Source organism: Paramormyrops kingsleyae, chromosome 8 (genome assembly GCF_048594095.1).
Source record: "Paramormyrops kingsleyae isolate MSU_618 chromosome 8, PKINGS_0.4, whole genome shotgun sequence".
NCBI lineage: Eukaryota > Metazoa > Chordata > Actinopteri > Osteoglossiformes > Mormyridae > Paramormyrops > Paramormyrops kingsleyae.
This window is the reverse complement of record NC_132804.1, coordinates 26,375,122-26,397,254: the sequence shown is the minus strand read 5'-3', so window position 1 is coordinate 26,397,254 and position 22,133 is coordinate 26,375,122. Positions and strand designations below refer to the sequence as shown.

The 22,133-nt window shown below is 44.4% G+C and overlaps 1 long non-coding RNA gene across 1 annotated transcript; it reads right to left on the bottom strand.

Moving 5' to 3' along the window:
• Positions 1-996: 996 nt before the first annotated feature.
• LOC111837568 (uncharacterized) lies at positions 997-16,708 on the bottom strand. Its single transcript, XR_002836682.2, has 2 exons — positions 15,684-16,708; positions 997-1,735 (listed from the first exon to the last, which is right to left on the bottom strand). It is a non-coding gene; the product is annotated as an uncharacterized lncRNA (long non-coding RNA).
• Between the last annotated feature and the right edge of the window lie 5,425 nt (positions 16,709-22,133).

Below are 22,133 nucleotides of genomic sequence, written 5' to 3'. Positions count from 1 at the left end.
AGGGAATATTGGGTGAGCTGTGCAGTTTTGTTTTTGGGACTTTTGAACTTCTTCTTGTCTTTGAGTTTTTGTGGCTTGGATGTTCTGAAGACACAAATTACAATTGCGAACCTACAACCAGGAGTTTGGACATTTGGCCATGAAATGCATGAAATATTGATAATTTTCTCCCACAGATTCACGTTTGTATTTAAAGTAGAAAGATTTTCTTCTTTATGTTACATATTCCTGGTTGGCGACCCGTCCTGGATTATTCCCTGCCTTATGCCCGCAGCCTCCGGGATAGGATAGGCTCCAGACCCCCCACGACCCTGCGTGGGACATGCAGGTACAGAAAATGGACTGAGGGATATTCTAATATTTCTATTTCTAATCCCCTAATTTATCAAAAAGCAGATGCATGTTAGAAATAACAGCAGTTGGCACCGATGATTCACGCCTCCATAGACGGGGATCAGATTGCCTGTTATACCTGTTCTTCAGGGGGGTTTCTGTTCCTCCCGGTTTGGTGAATTTGGGCTCCGCATTAGTCACAATGTGTGAGTGTCTGCGTGTATATGCCCTGGGACAGGATGTACCCTGACTGGCTCTATTCACTCACCATGACCAGGTACTGGCAAAGCAGTTATGGGAGATGGATGTGTGTGTTTTCTATACCCTAATGTGGTTTGTAGAGACAGATGTGTTTGTTGATGCTGCACATTGACCCTGTGCCACCACTTTCTTAAGCATCTTGTAAATAGCCTGGGATTTTACATACAGTGTATGTCTGTTCATCAGGATTAATTGTTCATTATTTGATCTGTTCTTTTACACTGAGTTTGCGATGTTATTCTGCCATCCATCCATCCATCCATCCTACCTCTTTATCCAGGTCAGCATCGCAGGGGGACCTAGAGTTTATCCCAAGCAGCCCACGCATAAGGCTGAGGAACACCCTGGACGGGACGGCAGTCCATCGCAAAGCGCACAGCATCAATGACACTGATTTACATGTAGCTTAATTATATTTATTTATTTTGCATAAACAAGCAAACATAAACAAAACAGGTATTTCTTGAGGTGTTCAAGCCATTTTTGCTGTGACTGTATGTTTTGCAGCTAATACTGAAATATCAGTATACCTATAATTCCCACACTGTCATGGCTTGCGTCCTTCCGGAATCAGAACTACCTTGTTCAAACGCAACCTGCAGACATCGTGTCTCTCAGGGAAGGCAATAGACTGTATAGTTATCTCCTGAAAAGGATGTGATTCATTCCACCAAACTATACAACCTACTACCTCACTCTGCAGGGACACAGCAGGGCAGCATAATCCACCAATGCTGGGAGAAACGTCGATCATCCAGGGGCTGTCCAATGGGAAAATGATAGCTGTGCTAATATATGTGCATGATCATACAGGGGCTACCAAATGACATGAATGGTAACTGTGCTAATATATGTGCATTATCATGGAGGTGAATCTCTTAATATTTCTTTCATAACAGCTACGTATGGAGAATGGGGGAAGTTGATGAGAGGCAGGTGGCGTGAAATATAGAGTCCAGGGTTTCTTCCCTTCATCGCTGGGGTGGCTCGACGATGCGGCTGTCCTCTTAGCAAAGCCAGTAGATTGCATAGTTATTTCTGAGGGAGGCCTTATAGAAGCTCCACAACTATTCAATCTACTACCTCAGCCTCAAGGACAGGGTTGTCAGGGGCAGCTAGCTGAAACAGGAAGTCAGAGTCCCTGTGAAGGAAGAGGCAAGGAGATGGTTAGAGAAATACTAACCCCATCCCTGATTCCTGCAGGGAACCCAGCCGTGGCTGCGAATGCCAGACCTCGCGGTCAGAATCGTGTGACACGCGTGTGAGAATCACGCTAGGTGGCACGGCTTGATAGCTCCGGAGTCGAAAAAGGCTGGAGGAAGAAGAAGATCCGTTTATTTTTTTTCATTACTGGCAGAAGGAATTAGCTGAGTTTAAATCCAGATCCTGCATGGTTCTAATCCCCGGAGACGGCACCCAGAGAGCCGCACACTGTGCATCTGCTTATTCGAAACGACACCTCCAGGCAAAACCAGGAAAATTTTGCCAAAGAAATAGTAAGAAAGGGACAGGTTTTCAGCTCAGTATCCAGAACCATCCTGCAAGCTGCCCTGGAAAAGAAAATTGCAAGAATTGTCCCCAAGGTTACTCTCTGTCTTTTGTAAGTATAGATTGACACCGTGGCCCTCGTATAGAAAATACATGAGCTGGAAGGGCAGGATTATGAATACCAAGAGGATAAAGCAATCATTAAGGACCAAGGCAGGAACAAAATCAAAAGCTGCAGTGCATCAGTCATAAATACAGCAACTGGTGAAAATGGCAGAATATCCATAAAATAAAAACAGCCACTAAGAAAAGAGAAGTGCTAACTCCATGCTAACGCTAAGAAAAAAGAAGTGCTAACTCAGGCAAGTCCAAGGCAGAGCTCACTGGCACAACACGCAGATGAGCTTCCCGGGGCTCTGCAGACTGGGCCGGTTCCAGGCCCACGGCCCAGCGGATGCTCTCTGTTTAGCCGCATTAAAACAGGGCTTCCCCCAGCTGCCTGCACAAGCTAGCATTAGCCTGCGCAAGGCCCAACAGGAAACCAGCGTGACACAAAATGGCTGCTTTCAGCTGCTTTAGGGAGCCTGAGCCTCTGGTCTGCTGGGCAAAGGTCCACTCTGAAGGGCCAGGGAGGGGCTATCTTGGTGGAAAAGTGGAGAATGTGGGCAGGGGAGGTGTGGGATTGACCAGCGGTGCTCTGGAGGCGAGGCATGGAGCTCGGCTTAGATTCCCAGGAACGCTGCTGTAACTTTACCACTCGGATGCACGGGGATACAAAACCCAGGAACACAGTATACAATTAATGTCTGTATATCTGCTTTCTGGAAATGGCAGAGCGATCCGGAGAAAATCCAGGAATGGTCTGAGGGTTGGAATATCAGAAAATGATTCAAGAATGATTCAAGAATTCATGCTTCTGTGGTTGGTGTTGCGACGCTAAAAGAGATTGATCATAGAGGCTTATCACACAGAGACAAACAGCTGGCACTCAGATACAAAGCACCAAACGTCAAAGCTGTGGCCCAGTAGACAGCGCTATTACATACGCATCCAGGGTTGGGGGTTCTAGTCCCACCTCCTCTGTGTGTGGAGCCTGCATGGTCTCCCTCTGCCATGAAGGTGTGATCCAGGTAAGATGTCCAGTTGACCTAACTGGTATCTCTGAATTGCCAGATCTCATCCAAGCGATATTCAACTAGCGAGTCATCGCCCATCCACATGGTATTGGAGACGGCCAGAGGCTGACGCCACACTGACACACTTATGCATGGTTGGGCTAACAAGGCCACACTTAAGCACAATTAATGACATTAGAAACCAAATGCACGGCTGAGCTCAAAAGTCACGCCAAAAAGGAGGTTAAAGTGGGAGAGTTCACTTCAGCAACGCTGTGGCTGCGATCCATTTCTTCGTTCAGAGGAATAACCCTCATTAACCATTTCCCTACGCACACTGAGATTGTACCTAGCTGGTAGATACAGCAGCAGACACTATTAATAATAGCATAAATAGCATGTGATCAAAAAAACACCCCCTCCAAATCAATTTGTTCCTGCAAGACCAAAATGAAGACAGAGCAGCAATGCATTATGGGGTTTCTGCTAAGAAGGTACAGTAAGGATTTCACCTGGTCACTTCTATGGCCAGTCCCAGTTTAGGGAGCGCAATAAATGAAGCAGGGCTTGCATCTAGCATGTTCTTCTACTCTCTGAGCACCTGGGAGTGACTGAGTAAACAAACCGCTATGCAGGGTTCTCGTCACGCGAGATGATGCCCAGACCGCGTCCCAGGACAGGACACGAGCTTTGGGTATACCCTGAGCGAGATGCCGGTCCATCTCAGGCGACACATGGGAAATTTATCTAGCTGCATGTGATAGGAAACGCACATAATAGGAGGAGAACATGCAAACTCTGGGGTGGGATTCAAACTCACAATGCTGAAGGCATGAGGCAACAACACTACAACAAAATAGACAATTTAGTGCTTTCTTTCATGTTTCTTATAGTGATACTGAGGCCAAATTTTCTGAATACAAGATTCACAGCTGAAACTGTCATTCTGAAACCCTTCACAAATTACTCGGTTTACAGACTGCCTACCTCTGAAGAAATACTATGGTGTACTGTAGGTTACTGGTACAAATCCCATGGCACGCAGAGTGATGCCACCTTAGAGCTGTTAAGCAAGGAAGGCCCTTAGCCCTTAATTACTTCAGGAAGAAGCAGACTTGACCCTTTGATCCTACTCCGATTCCCTTCCTTCTCACTTTGGATGAAAGCATCTGCTAAATTAATGTATGTTAGCAGTCTGGGTCTACAGATTTTATTTCTAAACAACTGGATGGCAGATTATGATCTGCTTCGAAACTGGGAACAAATGGATTTTTCATGTGCCCATTGGGCTGGAAGCAGCACCAGACTCTTCCCCTAATACTCAAGTCTGAGTGAATCAGTCACTCTCCAAAGCGGCACTCATGCAGATGTGAAATCCTCTGCGGGGGGGGGGGGGGGGGGGAGATTAAAATGTTGGGGGAAGCCAGACAGATGCAGCATCAGGTTGTGAGGGGTGATGGCCCAGCGAAAACCTGGTACGTCTTTTTGAAACTTTACTTGTACAACAGCTAAGCCAGACCCTTGGTGACACACATGGTAGATGACATCATCATCTTCATCACCGTCATCATCATCATCTTTTTCCTGCCGTTTCTCCTGCTGAAGGCTGTGGTCAAACGGCAGACATGAATTCATCATGACAGAGAAATCCATAGGTTTGAAATATATATATATATATGGTTATTATGGATCAAAGAATTTTCATATTTCATATTCTGCTGGTGTAGTAGGCTTACAGGAAGGTGCTCATCATCTCTGGTCTCATGCTGGTGAGACAGCCTTTATTATAGGACTTATAACAATCTCAAACCCTATTTCAAACAATCTTAAGCACCCATTCAAAGTGTTGACGAAGCCTGTCATCCATTAGCGATGACCAAAGCAATTTTTTTCACTCTGAGCTGTGGCTTCGTTCATTTGTGGCCCGTCAAGAAGAACCAGTTTGAGAATTAATTGTGAGACCTCACAAAGCAACCTTTTGAACCTGATGATTCAGTAAGAGGCTGTTATGTCGGCTTGCGAATTACGAACGATCTCTGCCCTAGGCCACACTCAGGAAGTGTTTTGCTGAGCTCGCTTCCTGTTCTGTGCGGCATCCCTTTGCCGGCATGAACGCGACCACAGATAAGTATACAAAACACCGCGTCAGGTTTCCACGCGGGCAGAAAGTCGGACGACTACGAGAGGGGTCCTCTTAAAAGGATGCATTAATACAAGTGAGACATTAGGGTAAGATGCAGGGATTAAAGAGGTACTGTAGTTATGCATAGCCACTGCGTTTCAGAAAGCAAGAACAGGGAAATGGAGAATAATCTGGGCACAGCTTGAGTTGTTGTGTGTCCTCCAGTTCACCGAGAAAGGTGTGATGGAGAGATATTTGAGCAAAAACTGAATTGGATGGGGCAAGACTATGGGCTGATATATGTGCCACTAGAAACTGAATATGAATTTTGTATATTTGAGTCTGCAGTTATCCGCATTACAAAACTGAATCTGAATTTAATAGTTTGAATTTGAATTCCAGTAACTCGAAATATCATTTATCCTACCTCGAAAAATTCAGTTTGTGAATTCAATTTCAGTCTAGCGTGACACACCTAACTCGAGATAGCATTTATCCTACCTCGAAAAATACAGTTCGCAAATTCAATTTCAATCTAGTGTGACACACATCCGGATCCTTGAGAAAAAGTAATCGACCGCAGATTCACAATGCAACTCATTTCCACGTTTACGGCAGTTCTAACAGGTGTTCTGACGAGTTGAGCTACCTATCGAGACGGGCTATCGAGCCTTTCTGCGCATGTGCAGTTCCACCGTCGTGGGATTCATAACCACGCCTATAAATCTGAGCTACTTTGCGTTGGACGCACTGGTTTAAGGTGAATAATATTTTAAAAACTCTCTTAATTGTTACTTTCACGCACTGATTTGCGGTGAGTAATATTTAAACAACTTTTTAAATTTTTACTTTCAGCTTATACACATGCACTTTTGTGCATATACAATCTGTCTTCAGTGTACAGTGTAATGGCATATGAGCGTATGTTGATGCTCCATTTATGAGCTAGTCCGTATGAACACGTGCTCCATACCCAGACGTGCATATTATAAACATTTATTTTGTTTATAATTGTGATAAATATTAAATTACCCTATACTATTAAGTGTCCAGTGTTAATATATCCGAACAGGCTCCCCTCATTCATACATACTGGCCTATCGAGGTAGGCTACCCTATACTATTAAGTGTCCAGTGTTAATATATCCGAACAGGCTCCCCTCATTCATACATACTGGCCTATCGAGGTAGGCTACCCTAAATTATTAAGTGTTGGTGTTAAAATAATGTATCCAAATAGGCTCCCCTTATGTCATTTTATACTGGAAGCACACTGGCTACCCTATATTATTAAGTACAGTTTTATATGTTAACATTTTTTACATGTCAATAATATGTTAATAATTAAAACGCATAAATAAAGATGTAATACGTTATACCTCGAATCGACGGATTCGGCTATCGATTAGCGCTACGGTAGCCTAACTCGACAAAGCAGCTCAACTCGTCAGACTCGGCTATCGATTAGCGCTACGGTAGCCCAACTCGACAAAGTAGCACCGGTCGGGGTACAGAGGAGGCGTGTGCCATGATGTCAGAAAAACAAATGCAGGTTTGTCATTACCTTATGATACATATGAGAATGAGCTTTATATACACGAGCGATAACATAAATATTAACCATACGTCTGGTTAGTATATGGTAGTATATGTGGTTAAATGAACGATTTCTGGCACTTCTAGTTTATGTTAATATATGGTAGACTAACGCAAAACTAGCTAGGGATATGAATTTTACATCTAGTTTAGTTTAAGTTATGGCTCGCCTGTTCATCTCATGTGGCTTTCTAGCAGTGTTTATGCTAAATATTTTTTTAAATATTCATCTCGCCGATATGAGGCGGAAATCAGTATTAATTTTATGTGAGTATGTAATATTATTTAGAACTTCATAATGCATAGATAATGTAAATATGACCAATAAAGTTATGTCCATGCAATGACATTTTTGTGGTGTTCGTGACTCTTTTCCTTTCTTAAACACCTGCATTACTAGCGTGTTTTGGTAATGAAAATTGCCTATAACTGCATGATTACATAAAACATGACATTTTTGTGGAGAAAAAAACACTGAATATGAAATATTAAGTAAATGGGTTTACATCCACGATACACTCAAAATGGCGAATGGGGGCGTGTTAAACAGTGCAGAAACGTGACTGACAAAGACCGATGCAAGGTTTGCTACTGAAGGAAGGGATTCGCAAAATTTCACGGCTGGGTGTTTAAAAAAAATACACAACTAGACATGGTCATGCCACCATTATGTTCAGCCGAGGGACCAAATAGTAAAAGAGATGATTGATCAAGGGAGAAAACAACGATGGTGAATGGTTGAAGAAATGATGATGCTTAAGTGACGAGATATTATTACACGATAAGAAAATATATAAAAATTAGTGTAAAACAGTATTGGACACACTCCTGCAACCTCACTGTGGCAATAAAGGCTAAATCTGAAGATCTACACAAGCGGATCCTGACTCCTGATTGGCGGGGAAGAAAAAAACACAACATGAATGCATCGATACACATACCCCCCTGTATCGATCTAAATGTAAAGTTATAAAGCGGGTTTGAGGTGCTATGCGTCTTGTCTGCTGCATGTCTACAGCGCTCTCTGTGTACTGTGCTAATAACCGGAAACATCAATTGGACTGGCGTTTAATATGGTGATCTGTATAAGCAGTGCTCTAAGTGGAGAAATAGAAGTGTCGCTACTGTATTGACCGTGAGAACGGCGGCGGGGGTCTTGGGAACAACAGGAGCGCCTCAACAACACTGACAACCCTAACCCCCCAAAACCCCTAAAACCTTTACCTTAACCCTAACCCCTAAAACCTAACCCTAATCCCAAAACGGTGGAACTGCATATGCGCAGAAAGGCTCGATAGCACGTCTCGATAGGTAGTATTTTTCTACAGAACACCGGTACTGCTTAATTTTTATTACGTATATGATCCCGCATTTGCACTTGCGACACCCCGGCACACGCCTCCTCTTTACCCCGACCTGCAGAACTGTCGTAAACGTGGAAATTAGTTGCGTTGTGAATATGCGGTAGATTACTTTTTCTCAAGGACCCGGATGTGTGTCACACTAGATTGAAATTGAATTTGCGAACTGAATTTTTCGAGGTAGGATAAATGCTATCTCGAGTTATGTGTGTCACACTAGATTGAAATTGAATTCGCGAACTGAATTTTTCGAGGTAGGATAAATGCTATTTCAAGTTACTGGAATTCGATTCAAACTATTAAATTCAGATTCAGTTTTGTAATGCGGATAACTGCAGATTCAAATATACAAAATTCATATTCAGTTTCTATTGGCACAAATATCAGCCCATACAGGACTTATAGTGCCCAAGAATATGCTCTGTTGCATTCCTACCATGAAAAAATGCCTGTTTTGTTTTCCCTCATGCTGACACCGAAATGGCCTTTTGTTTTCACTCCTCCCACCATTTCTTAAAACCATCTCCGCTCCTCAAATAAGGTGTCTAAATAAGGTCCCAATGTCACATGGTCCGGCTGATTCGCCCTCCCGGATCATTGCTTATAGGGAGTGATATCACTAAACACCTTTCGCATTGTCTGTTCTGCTCAAAAGTGCTCACGGGTCATTTTACAGAGTATAGCAAGTTATTATGATGGTGTTCAAATGTTGAAGGGGCAGAGTATACTTTTCTTGTCATTTTGGTTTTTATTAAAGTTCTTCTTAAACTCTAACAGAAATTCACATTAACCAAAATCCTATATTGTTGTTCTGTTTATGTAAATATTAAGGATAAGGTCAGAGGCGCATCTTGTCAGCAGGCAGGGCAGGCAGCTGCTTGGGGCCCCCAAGTTTACTGTTCACAATTTTTTGTTAATGTCAGATTATTTATTAAAATGAATTTTTGCTTGGGGCCCCAACAGACCCTAGGATCGCCTCTGGATAAGGTCATGTGTTTCAGCCATTTTTAAGCTGGACCAGGATAAGAGATTAGAAGATGGATGGATGGATGGATGGATGGACAGACCTATGTAGCACAAATGCAGGAGAACTTCAGGCACATTTATTTAGCATGATCATGCAGTGTGCAGGTGAATCACCACTAAAAACTGCTTATGTAGCATTTATCGGGTATTAAAACCACGACAATCTGATGCAAAATACCTGTGACTGTAGAACGTTTCTGAATGGGGGGGGCAAAGTGGTCTGCAGTGGCGGGGGGCCATGGGGCCAAAGGGGAGGCAGGGGGCCATAAAGTCATGTTGATATTTCTGTTTGCTTTTGAAAAACTGAAATATAAACAATTTTGTTTTAAAAACATGGATATACTTTAGTATAAAAGTTTCGTAGGTTTAGATTAAATAATTTGTGGGTAATTTTTTCACGATTGCTCATCGCCGCCTTCTTAATGATACTCTGTGCGTTACCCGCAGACTCCCCTGTCCCAGTACCGTGGCCCATGTGCATGTTAATGGTGTAGAGAAGACCTCGTCTCACACAACTGGCAAAATGTCAGGCCCTGTAAAACATTCCACCCCGAAGACTCTGCAAAAACTCTCAAAAACATGCATGAATAGAAAATAAAATAACTAAACAATATATATATAAATGAACAGTAATTTCAGCCTAGCCCCTGGGGAGGGGGGGGGGTGTCAGTCGTGCCACAATGGCATCTTGCCTTACAAGGTGAGCAATCTCCTGGCAAACTGTAGACCGCAGTCACGGGTTTTCGGCAGCTTTCTACCATACTTCGGCTTGGTCACGCGAATGCCCTTAACACATGCCACTAGCCCTGCTCTGTTGTCCCAGTGAAACAAGGGAGAGACCCTGGCAGGTCCTTCTCCAAATTCCCATAATTCATGTTGGATTACTGGACAGCCACCCTGCAGATCCCCTCCCCCAATTAGAAAATAAATACACTTCTAGATGGCCGATGGTCAAACGGTCAAGATATGAAGCGGAAGCACCAATCGCAGTGAGTAAACATGGAACAATACCTATGAACAAGCCGGTGACTGTCCTCGGCGGAACAACGGGGCTCCGGCGGCAACCACGACGACGGTAGCCCCGGCGGGGACGACTGACGCTTGCATTCTCTTTCTCAGAGATCGGTGCCAAGGAATGGGCACCGTCTGAGTGCCAGGCTGAATTTCAATGAAGGAGGAGGTGATGTTGTTGGGAGGGGGATCGAGGAGGGGTACAATTGGCTGTGGAACAGTGAGAGCCTGTTTTTTCCCATTTATACCAGAAACAATGCCTTTGTGTCTCGAGATTTCAGGGTTTGCCCCCTTAAACGCTTCAACGAGCTGATACTTGGCTAAATTAAAAATGGATTTTTGTTGCAAATATCAGTTCTTTGAAGCTAAGACATGCAATTCTGCATGTTTGCAGCAGAGGTTTTGCACTGTGGGTTTTTTCATGCTGTTACAGACAACAGAGGTCCTCAGTGCCTTATTGTAGACATGATATTGGCCTGGAACTCATCATCACACCACATCATCACATCCCCTTATGTTTACTCCTCTAGTTTTGCAAAGAAAACATCAAATTCACGGACAAACACCCAGGCCAGACCTGTCACAAGGAGTATATTGTGCTGATTGGTGACTGCATGCATGACCGGTGCATCTGCCTTCTTTCGAGGGAGTGTTTCTCTGTGATTGGCTGCTCATCCTGTCAGTCTATGGCACGCTTGGTCACATGACACTGGTGACGAACGTACAATGGAGCTATTCTTATGCTGTAATGCTGTTTCTTAGGGTAACCTTTGTAGACTTTGCCACAAATACTGATTTGTATGCAATAAATATGCAGGAGGTGCATCCCGCCATTTCCGATGAATAAAGCTAGAGAACATTCTTATTGTGGCCAACCTGAATGACATTTGGGAATTTATATATATATATATATATTACAATTTCTGTGAATTGGTTGTTTTTTACAGTTCAAATAAAGTTTAAATGCTTTGGATACAGCTTAGAGTCAAATGATTTTCTTTTTAAGAAACCTGAACACATTTAGTGCACCTTCAGCTAATGCAAGTGCAAGCTTCCACTAGTCAGAGCACAACTTTCCAAAAGTCTCTAGCTCTACCACATACAATTTGCATACCTAGCTGGCTAAATTTAACCATGACGATTCATTTAAAAATAAACATTTGAACACTATGGCACTTGCTTCATTTAATATTCTGGGTAGAAAAATAAAACATCACTCTAGTCCTAAACCAAATATAGCCATTTTGATAATTATATTTGATTGCAATGTAAAGTAAAAAAAAAAAAAGAAACGCTACTATGCATACTTAAACATAAGCAAAAATTATTTAGCTATCACTATTACTTGATATTCTTTCCCTGCAGTTACAGCGCATTATAATTATAAACATGCTTGTATCAAGAGTTACTTTGAAACATTTAAGCAAACCCCATAGCACGAATCAAAGGGGTGATGTCATCCTGTGGTTTTACATGGTACTAAAAAGATCCAGTCTGACCCAGTGCATTTCTGTTGTGTTATTCACCACTTGTTCCTTCTTTAGTTCACAGAGGTTTACAGAATTAACAGATATAGTAACAAATATAGCAATTGCTTGAGATAAAAGATGTCACAACTCATTAATGATGAACGAACATGAGATCAGTTTGTAACTAAGACTTAGTTTGTAGTTAATTAATATATACATAATAGCATTATATTACATTACTTGTACCCCCTCAAGTAAAGTGTTACCAAGATCAGTGTTAATTCTTAATGAATGTTGGTTATTTTGTGTTTTTCTAATCTTGGTGGAGCCTGTTAATATAGCCAATAATCATTTAGTGCGAAGGCAATGAACTTTAAAAAGAATTAAAAAGCAATATCACATTTTGTGTTGGAAAGTAAATGCATGATATGTGCACTTTGCTTATATATAGTTACAAATGTTTGTTTACAAGTAAGCAAGGCCTTGTTGGCAAAAATAATGTTGGAAAAGGAAGTTAGATGCCCTGTAACCTTATTAGACTTCCTGTAGCTTCTGGGGGGGTCAGTTTCATGTCCCTGATGGTCCAACCCAGTTACGACCAAACAGAAACGGAAGAGTTATTTCACACATGAAGCCTTTTCTGGATTATCTTACTGTTTTCTTTGAAAAGCCATAAATCGTGTTGCATGCATGATAGTAACTGTCACGATTTTTGCAATGGATTTCCTGTATTCCTAATAGGGAGATCAAATCAAGTTTATTCTCCATAGCGTTTGTTAACATGACATTTTAACGTGATATGAAATTCGTGAATGTGAATTTTGCTGTGGTGTGTCTGATTGTGCAAAGAAGGAACCTTAAACACACTGTGCTGAATTTCGTTGAGAAAAGTGAACAAAAAATCCTGCCTGATTCGTGCAGAAACATAATGGCATAGAATGCAGTAGGTACATTTCTAAGCAACCCGAGCTAATTCCCCTTCATAGAACCAAACTGGACAGTGCAAAATCTAAAAGATAACTCCAGTAATGATTAACAAAAATGTTTGGTTCATTGGGCACCTTTATCGGGCACTATGTGGCAGGTACCCAGTGTGAAAATGAAGAGCGGTAATTTGTGGTTTCGCTTTATCTGATGGATTCTGCAAACTGCAGACTCGGCCGTGCCGGTCGCACTTCCCCTTTTTTTGGCGGACAAATAAAAAAAAAAATAGGCCGCGCTGCACTCTGCACGGACGGCCTGCTGGGCAGGGGGGGGATGGGAGGGGCGCAGAGCAGGCGTAAAGTCTGCCTCGGCTCAGTAAACAGCCTGAAACATGACGGCCCAGTGGCGCAAAGCAAGGGCACAGCGTGATAGCGGGAAGCGGTCGAGGCCGACTATCGAGAGAGAGAGAGAGAGAGAGAGAAAACCTTGGCCAGCATGGCGAGTTCATCTGAGGAGAACTGGGGGGGGGGAGGAGGAAGTACGTATTCCCTCTCCCCTCCCCCACCTCCGCCCCCTCCCTCCCTCCCTCCCTCCCTCCTGCCAAACACGTATACTGTACAGTGAAATGTGCCCCGTTGTTGACGTCCTGAAGCACTGCAGGGGCTGCTAAACTGGATTGGAAACATTAAATAATTAATTAACTGTGCTGGTGTGAACAAATAACGTAAAAAAAAAAAGAGAGAAACAGTTAATGCCCCTCATAATTTATTAAAGTAATTGTCGGTAAATAACTTTCCTTATCTATAGAAATTGTATTTTTTTGGAATGATGTGCATGTAGAATAATGGGAAAAAGCAAGTAAACGAGTAAAATGACAAGCTGCCGTTTTCTTCCGGCTGTGTTGTTTGGAACGTGACAATTTTAACACCCAACACACCTCTGTGCCCCCCCTGATTATAAAACGTAAACGTCCACAGTTGGACTTTTGGGACAGTACGCGCCTCGTCACTATTGGCCTGAACGTGGTCTCGGTCGTAGTCACATGACCGCCGCAAAAGCAGTGGTCCATGGGCTTGGGGAATGACAATCCTGCACAGAGACTGCGTCACCAGCAAAGGGCATCGATGGAGGCCCGCCCCACGTCAGTCCAAAGAGCCAGTTTTTCGGAAAATAACATTTAAAAAAAAACATTAAACATATAACCCTAATTCTCAGAACAATCAAGGTGGTTTGCACTGGAAATAATATTGTAATATACCGAATAACATAAGAATAATAAAACGTAGTATACATTTAACAAATCGGAACTGGGTTATAATGAAATATATGAAATTAATGCAATCCAACTTGTAAACCTTAAACCTTTTTCTGACAAATCTTGCTGTTTTCTATCTGATTGACAATACGATATACAATATACTTAATATACTGTAACCATTGGACAAAAACAGAAATTATACAAGGGTGTTTATACTCTGGTACAATTATGGTCATAACTGCCTTGGCTAGATATAAATCTTGGCATCTAAAATGCTTTTAGAAAAACACATGTTTAGTTAGTAAGACGTCTTAGTAAGCAGCCGCTGGGCTTGTTTGCGATATATTCACATTTTACTTTCATACGTGACATATCTAAATTGTTAATAAATGACAGTGCATGCTGGTGCAATATTAAAACAAAAATACGGCGATTGTTTAAAAAGTGGTCGACAGCAAAAATGTATCAGGGCCGATGTTAAGTGTGCAGCAAAGCAGTGTCCTGTTTACAGATCTCCTCTAAATACGCCTTTTAAGGTACCGGTTTGTCCTCACGATAACATTTTGAGGACAAGTGAAACAGCGATGGGTTAAGAAAAGGGAAGGTATCACTTACAGAACGTGGAGCCGTTAAAGTTTGAATTGGAGCCGTAGATGTTATTTCGTTAAGGTCTGGGCCTCAGGTGCCCGTCGTCATGGACCTCAGCGAGTCCCTCACACGGGCCAGAAGCTAACGGACGACAGCGCTCTCTAACTGCACCCAGAGCAAGGCTTTTGTTTATTATTTACTATTATTATTGTTATTCATTATTAATAAAGTTGTGTGACACCTACGGAATTTGATTCGGAATTCACGTCCCCCGATCACCCACCCCCCCCCCCCCCAGCCACACCCCACTCGGTCGGTCACTTTTTTTCTGAAGATCCCGTAATATTAAAAATGAAGGGGAACTAATTCGGGAACCTCGATAAACGAGCAGTTCAGCAGAAGGGGTCGGGATTCGAGCTTCTTTTCCGCGTCTCGGAAAAGCGCGTTGCCCTCCCCGGACGGTAATGGCGGCGCGGCGGTGCGGCCGCGGCGTGGTGGGGGAAGGAGCCGGAGAGGATCCCAGACAAAGGAGAAAGATGACCGAGGGGGGGAGGTCATACGGGTGCTACGGAGAGTCAGGAGTACCTGAGGGTGTCGGCGGGCTGCGGCGACGGGCGGGACAGCGGGCGCGGAGCCGGAGAGCGCGGACATGCTGGCGGGGGGCCCCGGGCGGAGGCGAGAGAGGCAGCCTGCACAGACGCCCCGTGCTTTACCTTGTGAGAGCTACTCTGCCTCCTTTTCTCTCCCTGCCCACTTTGGCTTGCCTGCCAAGTGGGAGAGAGCGCAGGGACGAAAGGAGAGGAAGAGAAGGAGGCAAAGACGAGCAGTGGGCTGGGGCCGGGACTTACGGGGCGCGGGGTGGCACCCACGACCTGGGTTCGGTAGGCGGGCGTGACGACGAGAACTGTCTCTGTGGGGCGGGGGGAGGCGGGGGTTAGTCTTATATTAATTATGGAAGGGACTCGAAAAAAAACGCCACAACTACCTCTATGCTTAATTAGAATGCCCTAGGATGAAAAACAACCCTCTCTCCCCCTGCCAGAAAAAAATAAAATGTTTAGACACTAACAGATCGTCCGGCAACCACCAAAAACTGAGGCGGTAAAAGAAACGAAAACATGCAACACTTACGTGACTAGTGCCGGGGGGGTCCTGCCACCAATTTGGTCACCGTGAGGCCGTTTGTAGTTCCTGATGCCTCTTGGGGAGGTTCTGGGCGCCAAGGGCAGTGTCTCTCGAAAAGTGTGCGGTTACGGCTTTTGTCAGGGGCTGGCTGTCGTCCCGGGTCCTCTGTCCCCGATCGTGGCTCCACTCTCTCCCCATTTGCGTTTTTTGTTTGGGTCCGTTGTGGTGCAACGTTCTTCTCGCCGCCGTGCCCAGCCAAAGCTGCCCTCTGCCAGACAGACCCCCCCCCCCCCCCCCCAGACAAACGGTGCCAAAAACAGAAAAAGAAGGGAAGAAAGTCCACCACAATAACTAAACGAAAAACACGGAGGCATTCCCATCACCAGCATCACCCCCCCCCGCGCACTCCAAAATCCCACCAAACACTGAATCACATGATCATGAACTCACGACTATGTTAGTCATTCATCAAGAATAAAGAAAAATAAAAATGCCGACTCCTGTGTGGACTGCATTTCAATGTGCGGAAAAGAGAGGTTCAACTTCCAAAATAGTCACCAGCCGATTTATAAAAAGGAGAAATAGAGAAACAGAGAGACAGAGGTCCTCCTCGTCAAGAAAAGAAAAATGCCCAAAGTAATCCAGCATCCATGCCAAATTGTCCCCCCCCCCCCCAAACTTCCCGCTGCTCTGCGACACACCCCCAGACAGGCTGCAGCTCCAGGACACCCCTGTCTCAAGCACAAGGTCTGCGCTTCACTGTTCCAGTCGCCGTATCTCTTCCCACAGGCATCATTCAGGACAGCCCTCCTCCAACGTCATTCCTCTTTTGTTACTTATTAATTTATTTATCTCCACCGAAGCCCCCCCCCCCCCCCCCTCCTCCCCAGGGCTGCCGTCTTCACTCCTCACCATCGCCTCCCCTTCCCCTTGTCCAGAAAAAAGACAAGCGACAACCATAACAACCACGGCAATAACAACAACATCAACAGCGAGGACACTGGGGTGGCTTTTATACTGCCTGACTGGGAGGTTTTAACTAAATGAGAGCACAGAGAGGAGGGGAGAGGAGAAGAGAGGGTTTGCCTCAGCGTGAGTGTGTGTGTGTGTGTGTGTGTGTGTGTGTGTGTGTGTGTGGCGGGCAGGGGGGGGGGGGTCAGGCTAAGAAAAAATAGCTGCGAGTTCTTTACAGATCGCTCTTGCTGCGTCTCTTCCTGCTCACGAGCAGAGGTCTGCCACCGGCAGGGCCAGCCTCTCCTGGCTGTGGTTCAAGAGAACGCCCGCCTCTTTCGTAAGCAAACCGTGCCCGTCGGGAGAAGAGGTGCCCCGCCTCCACGCGTGAGTCCAAGGGGAACGGGGGGTGGTGGGGGGGAGGTTTGACGTCCACCTCCAGGTCTCTGCCCACGGCATCTCTGGGCCACCACGGCACTGTCGCTCAGGCAGAGCCCCGGAAGGGGGTGGGGCGGGAATGTAGGTCAGGCCTTGTCCGCCACATGCAGGGCCAAATAAGTGCACATTCCCAAGAGAGAAGCAGGCTGGGGGGGGGGAATGCAATCCATTCTCTCATGACACAGATTCCTGTATGCTTAGGCCCGCCCCCCCTCACTCAGTAAGCCCTCTCGCTGCTCACGCCCGAGTTCATCCGAGGTCTCCGCTAACTCCCTGTCAGGACTCTTACCACAGGGACACTTGGGATTTCCCAGCCCATGCCCGTCTCTGTCGCTCGCCCCGTTGATTACAGAGCTCCACTGCATAAAAAAATAAACATGCACACTCGTATACCTCTCCCCTTTGTCTCATTTCCACTTTTTTCCCCTCCACTGAATATCTATTCATCATATTCCTCCATGACCAGATCAGTGGTGCCCGTACAACCATAAAGCATGAAATCAAACGTAATAAATTCAATGACTAAATACGTGAATAAGCCAGTTAACTTCACTGGGGGTTCAAATGCTACCAGTCTTAGTGAACCAATGCTCAGCCTGCTAACATAACACACACCTTTAACGCATACAGGCTTAAAATACCCCTGCGGTTTGAGTTCTGCAGTTGTGCCGTGCAGTTGCAGAGCTACTTCTTTCACTTTAACACCTTTCCCGACCACCAGGCGTGTGACTCGGCTTCAGGCATGTGGTAAAACGGTCATGCTGGCTTTGAATACTCCTGATCCCCGGGCCTGCACAGGGCTGCACAGGCCTGCACAGGGCTGCACAGGCCTGCACAGGGCTGCACAGGCCTGCACAGGGTTGCACAGGCCTGCACAGGGCTACACAGGGCTGCACAGGAGACAGAATCGGTGGCGGACAGACTGGAGGGGCAACTAAAATCGAGGGATTCTTTGAAGCCTTTAGGCAGAGTGGAGAGCAGCTTAGCAAACATCGTGGGCTACAAATAACCAACCACAAGTAAATGAAAATGCACCATAATTGTAGTGCTTTCCATTATCGGTACTCAGGCCAAGTCCTGGTTGGGGCCCTACCTACCATGTAAAACACTGCTGTAAAAACCAGAAAGAACTACAACTCCCCTACAACTCAGTACCCTGGGCTACAGCCCATTCATAGCCCTGCTCTTGCGGCTAACAATGTACTGCACATTCTATGCAGCACACTACAGACAGTGTCTACTTATCTGCGGACAGCGAACCGGTGCACAGTAATAATGATTTGTAGTAATAGTCGTTTTTCACTTTTTTTTATCAGAAAACGTTTCAAGTGGCTGCACGCTGCCCATACGGTGATTGGTCGGCTGGACCTTGAGTGGCTGGCTTGAGTCTGTCTGACGAGTGACGCTGAGAGTCACGTGACCTCACGATGGTTTAATCGGCCACCGTGATTGATCAGCCACCCTCCTGCAGGTGGGGGGTAAGTGGGCTGCTCTAAGCGCTTGTGTGCTTCAGCGGCTCTGGCACTGCGGGGAATTTGTGGCTGTAAATGTTTACCGTGGCGCCTCTACGCAGACCCGCCATTAGACAGCGGCCACGGAGATACGACGGCTGAGAACGTCATCAAAGCCATAACTACAGCTTGTGGGAATGTCAGCATTTCTTCCTGAGGACACTGAACTGTTGACTGCAGTCCTCCCTCCGTCTCCCAGCCTCAGTCACTCAGAATCATGTTTGTTTCTTTTCATTTTAGCTGATTGCTATTGGTTTCATTTTTACAGACTCCTCATGGGCTTTACACTTCTGGATTCCTTTTCATGTTTTTGTCCATGGGTTTGCAAAAAGTCAAAAGGTATCCTTTAATTTTCTCGATGCATAAAGTAATACGCTTCTCGTTCTGATTAATTATTTACCTATGTAGATTGCATCTTAAATCCCCTAAAACAATTATGTAACCAAATCATTGATTTCATTCTCAATTAAGCTGTACGTAAATTAATTGATATTACTCTCTGAGGCAGACAAACTAACCAGATCAATTCAGCATTATACTACTAAGAAGACAATTCATTTTAGAAGCATTATTAAGAAACTCAAATTAACTCAAGCACTGGCTGTTAGCCAATCTGTTGAAAAATAAGAACACAAACCCTGTGAAAAAATTTTTTGGTAATGTTTTACTTAAAAAATATATAAAATATATTAAGGAAGCAGGGTCAGGTAGTGCCAGGAACAATCAGAAGTTAAGGGTCTTGCTCAAGGTCCCAAAGCCCTGCCAACTCTGGGATTTGAACCAGCAACCTTCCGGTGACACGCACAGCATCCTAATCTGCGGAACAGGATGCTGGAGTGCACTGCTCATTCTCAGCACTGAAAAGTGCTGCTTTTCACAGACGAGTGGCAAAGCCAGCGTCATTCTCTCCTAGGGTGAATATCCGCATCAAGGTGGAAGTGCTCCGCCACATGCTCATTTATATATTTTACCGCACCTGGATTCCCGGCATATATGACAGCAGGGCAAACTTATGAAGTGAGGGAAGGGGCTTTTGCCCAGAATAAACCCGTAGTAAATGAATCATTGTGATGTCACCGGTGATGTCGCCGTGGAAACCTGCCACAGTTAGAGCACTCATCAAAGCCTGTCAGGCACATTGTTATTATAATTTTGTCATACATTGTGTAAAACTGCAAAACTTGGAAGACAAACTCTACTCTGCTTCCGTCAGGTTGACGCATGCCTGCATAATTGAAAACTCTAAGTGCCCTCTTGGGCGAAACCCAATTAGTAATGTTATACGATGTCAATCCTCATACTTGTTCTCGTTAAGTGCATCTGTCAAGTGAATCAATAAGGAATAATGAGCAGATGTGATTGTCTCAATCGCCAGTTAATCACTGGCCCTCCTGAATGCCAAACAGGGTCTCCGTAGGGAAGCCTTCTCCTTCACAAGCCAAACTCTCAGCTGCTCCTGCTGAACACTGAAAAAAACAACATTGTAATGGCAGCGTATTTATACATGTGCCTGTACGTTACCTGTCAGTGATGAGGGAAACAAGAAGGAAGAGGGATGAGGCTTTGCCACCCGCGATGTGCGAGTGTTTGCTGAGGCACTGCGAGGAGCCTTCAGCAAAGAGAGCGGCTGGATTCTGTGCAGCTCAGCAGGTTAAAGGTGACTACCATGGTCTGCAAGGTCAAGGGCTTGGGTCCTGTAGCCAGCAGAGTAATGGTATCTCTGTTGAGCCCCTGAGTAAAGGCCCTTGGCCCCAGCTGCAATAATGGAGTTTCTTTGGGCAAAAGTACCTGCTAAATAAATATACTTGTTTGTAAACTAACCAAATGGACCATTTCAATTAACTCTGCTAATGGCTTCCTGCTCATTTTACTGCCAAGGGGAAGCTGCCTGCCTTTTGTTCAGAAAAAACATACAGAAGAGCAAATCTAACAGGCCTATTTGCAAAAATAATAATAATTATTATTATTTAAAATGGAATTAATTGAGTGCATTTTTTAGTTTCACTTTTCATAAAGACAAAGCAAACGAAAACCTTAGGAAATACATATAACTGGCAGTTTATCATCATAAAGCTGCTCAATATTTGTCTCACGTTCTTCTCATGTTTCGAGTCTGTTTTGCACAAGAGAATCTGAGCATTTTGAACTCATCTCTGCTCACCCCCAACAACCTGTTACAATAAAAACGATTTAAGGCCTTCCTGACAGAATGGTCAGGCTCAGCAGTCTGAGTAGTCTCAGTTAGTAGTTTTGTTTGTGTATTGTTTATTTTTATGTGACCATAAACTTACTAACATGTACTTACGTTAAAATGTTCTTCTAAGTTTCTTAAATAGGTTATATGCTTAACACGTGCATGCATTCAGTTTTGGTAATAATAAATTATAATAATTTTATAATATATGGAACGAATCATCTTAAAATATTTCTAATTCATTTGGAATAAAAAAAGAACATTTTTAATATGAGAGGGGTTTGTTCAGAGGCGTCAGGTATTGCGGTATTAGCGATATAGTGGTATTAGCAATAAGACGATACGCGTAAAGGTGTCCTCCTCTCTGATATTTGCAGCTCCCATGATGCTTTGCACGTGGGCCGTGGCATGTCACGATCCGGTTTAATTAAGCTGTCCGGCGCGGCCTTTACCATATGTATCTGCTTCTGTTTATTCTCATTCCGACAGTCATTTAACGTGTTTTATACGCTGCAACCTTCAGATTCGGCAAATCCGGGAACTCATCACATTTGCCCTAGTAATAAAAATGAAACTGTTGCCGCTTTCCCAGAGTGATCCATTTGCTTATTGTGAAAATGACAACGCACAGAGTTTGTCCTGTTCAGCCTTTTGGGATAAAGTTACATCTATTATTTTGCTTTGCATCTCCAGAATTAGCGTTCATGGGAAATTCCCCGTTATGTCGATATCACACATAGGCCTATGGTATTTCTATAATTATAACTGTGTTCGCAAAGGTTTCAAAGTCACATGGGATAGAAGTTGCGTGTTGCTATATAAGTGCCCGCAAATATGCGTTCATAAAAAGTTTTGACTAAGTAATTTGGTGCATTTGTAAAAATATACGAATAGTGAGTTTCTGGTGCCTTCCATCGGTAAGCGTGGTTTGGAGCGCCACCTAGTGGCCACCGGAGAGATGGGTGCTGTTGCCGTACGTGTAATTCCCTTTAAATGTGTACAATTCATCGGCTGCGGAAGTATTGTGAACGAAAAAAAATTAGCTACACTTACTTGTGGCGTAAGGTAAGTCTATTTTTTCGCATTTCTCATTGGACAAGGGAACCAACCAGGAGAATGCACACAGTCAGGCTCAGTGATTGGCATCATATTATACACTTAGGCAAGCCACCAGACAAATTATTGTGATAGATATAAGATTAAATAAACCCTGGCTGATTCATAGCGATTTTGCGCCTCAGGACCTTGTCAGGCCCTGCTTGAGTCTTATGCAAGACCCTGCAGGTGGCCAGACAGGGGGCTCTCTGTGTGGGGGCAGAGTAGGGGCCCGGGGGTGTTACTGTACTGGAAATCCTATTAAGA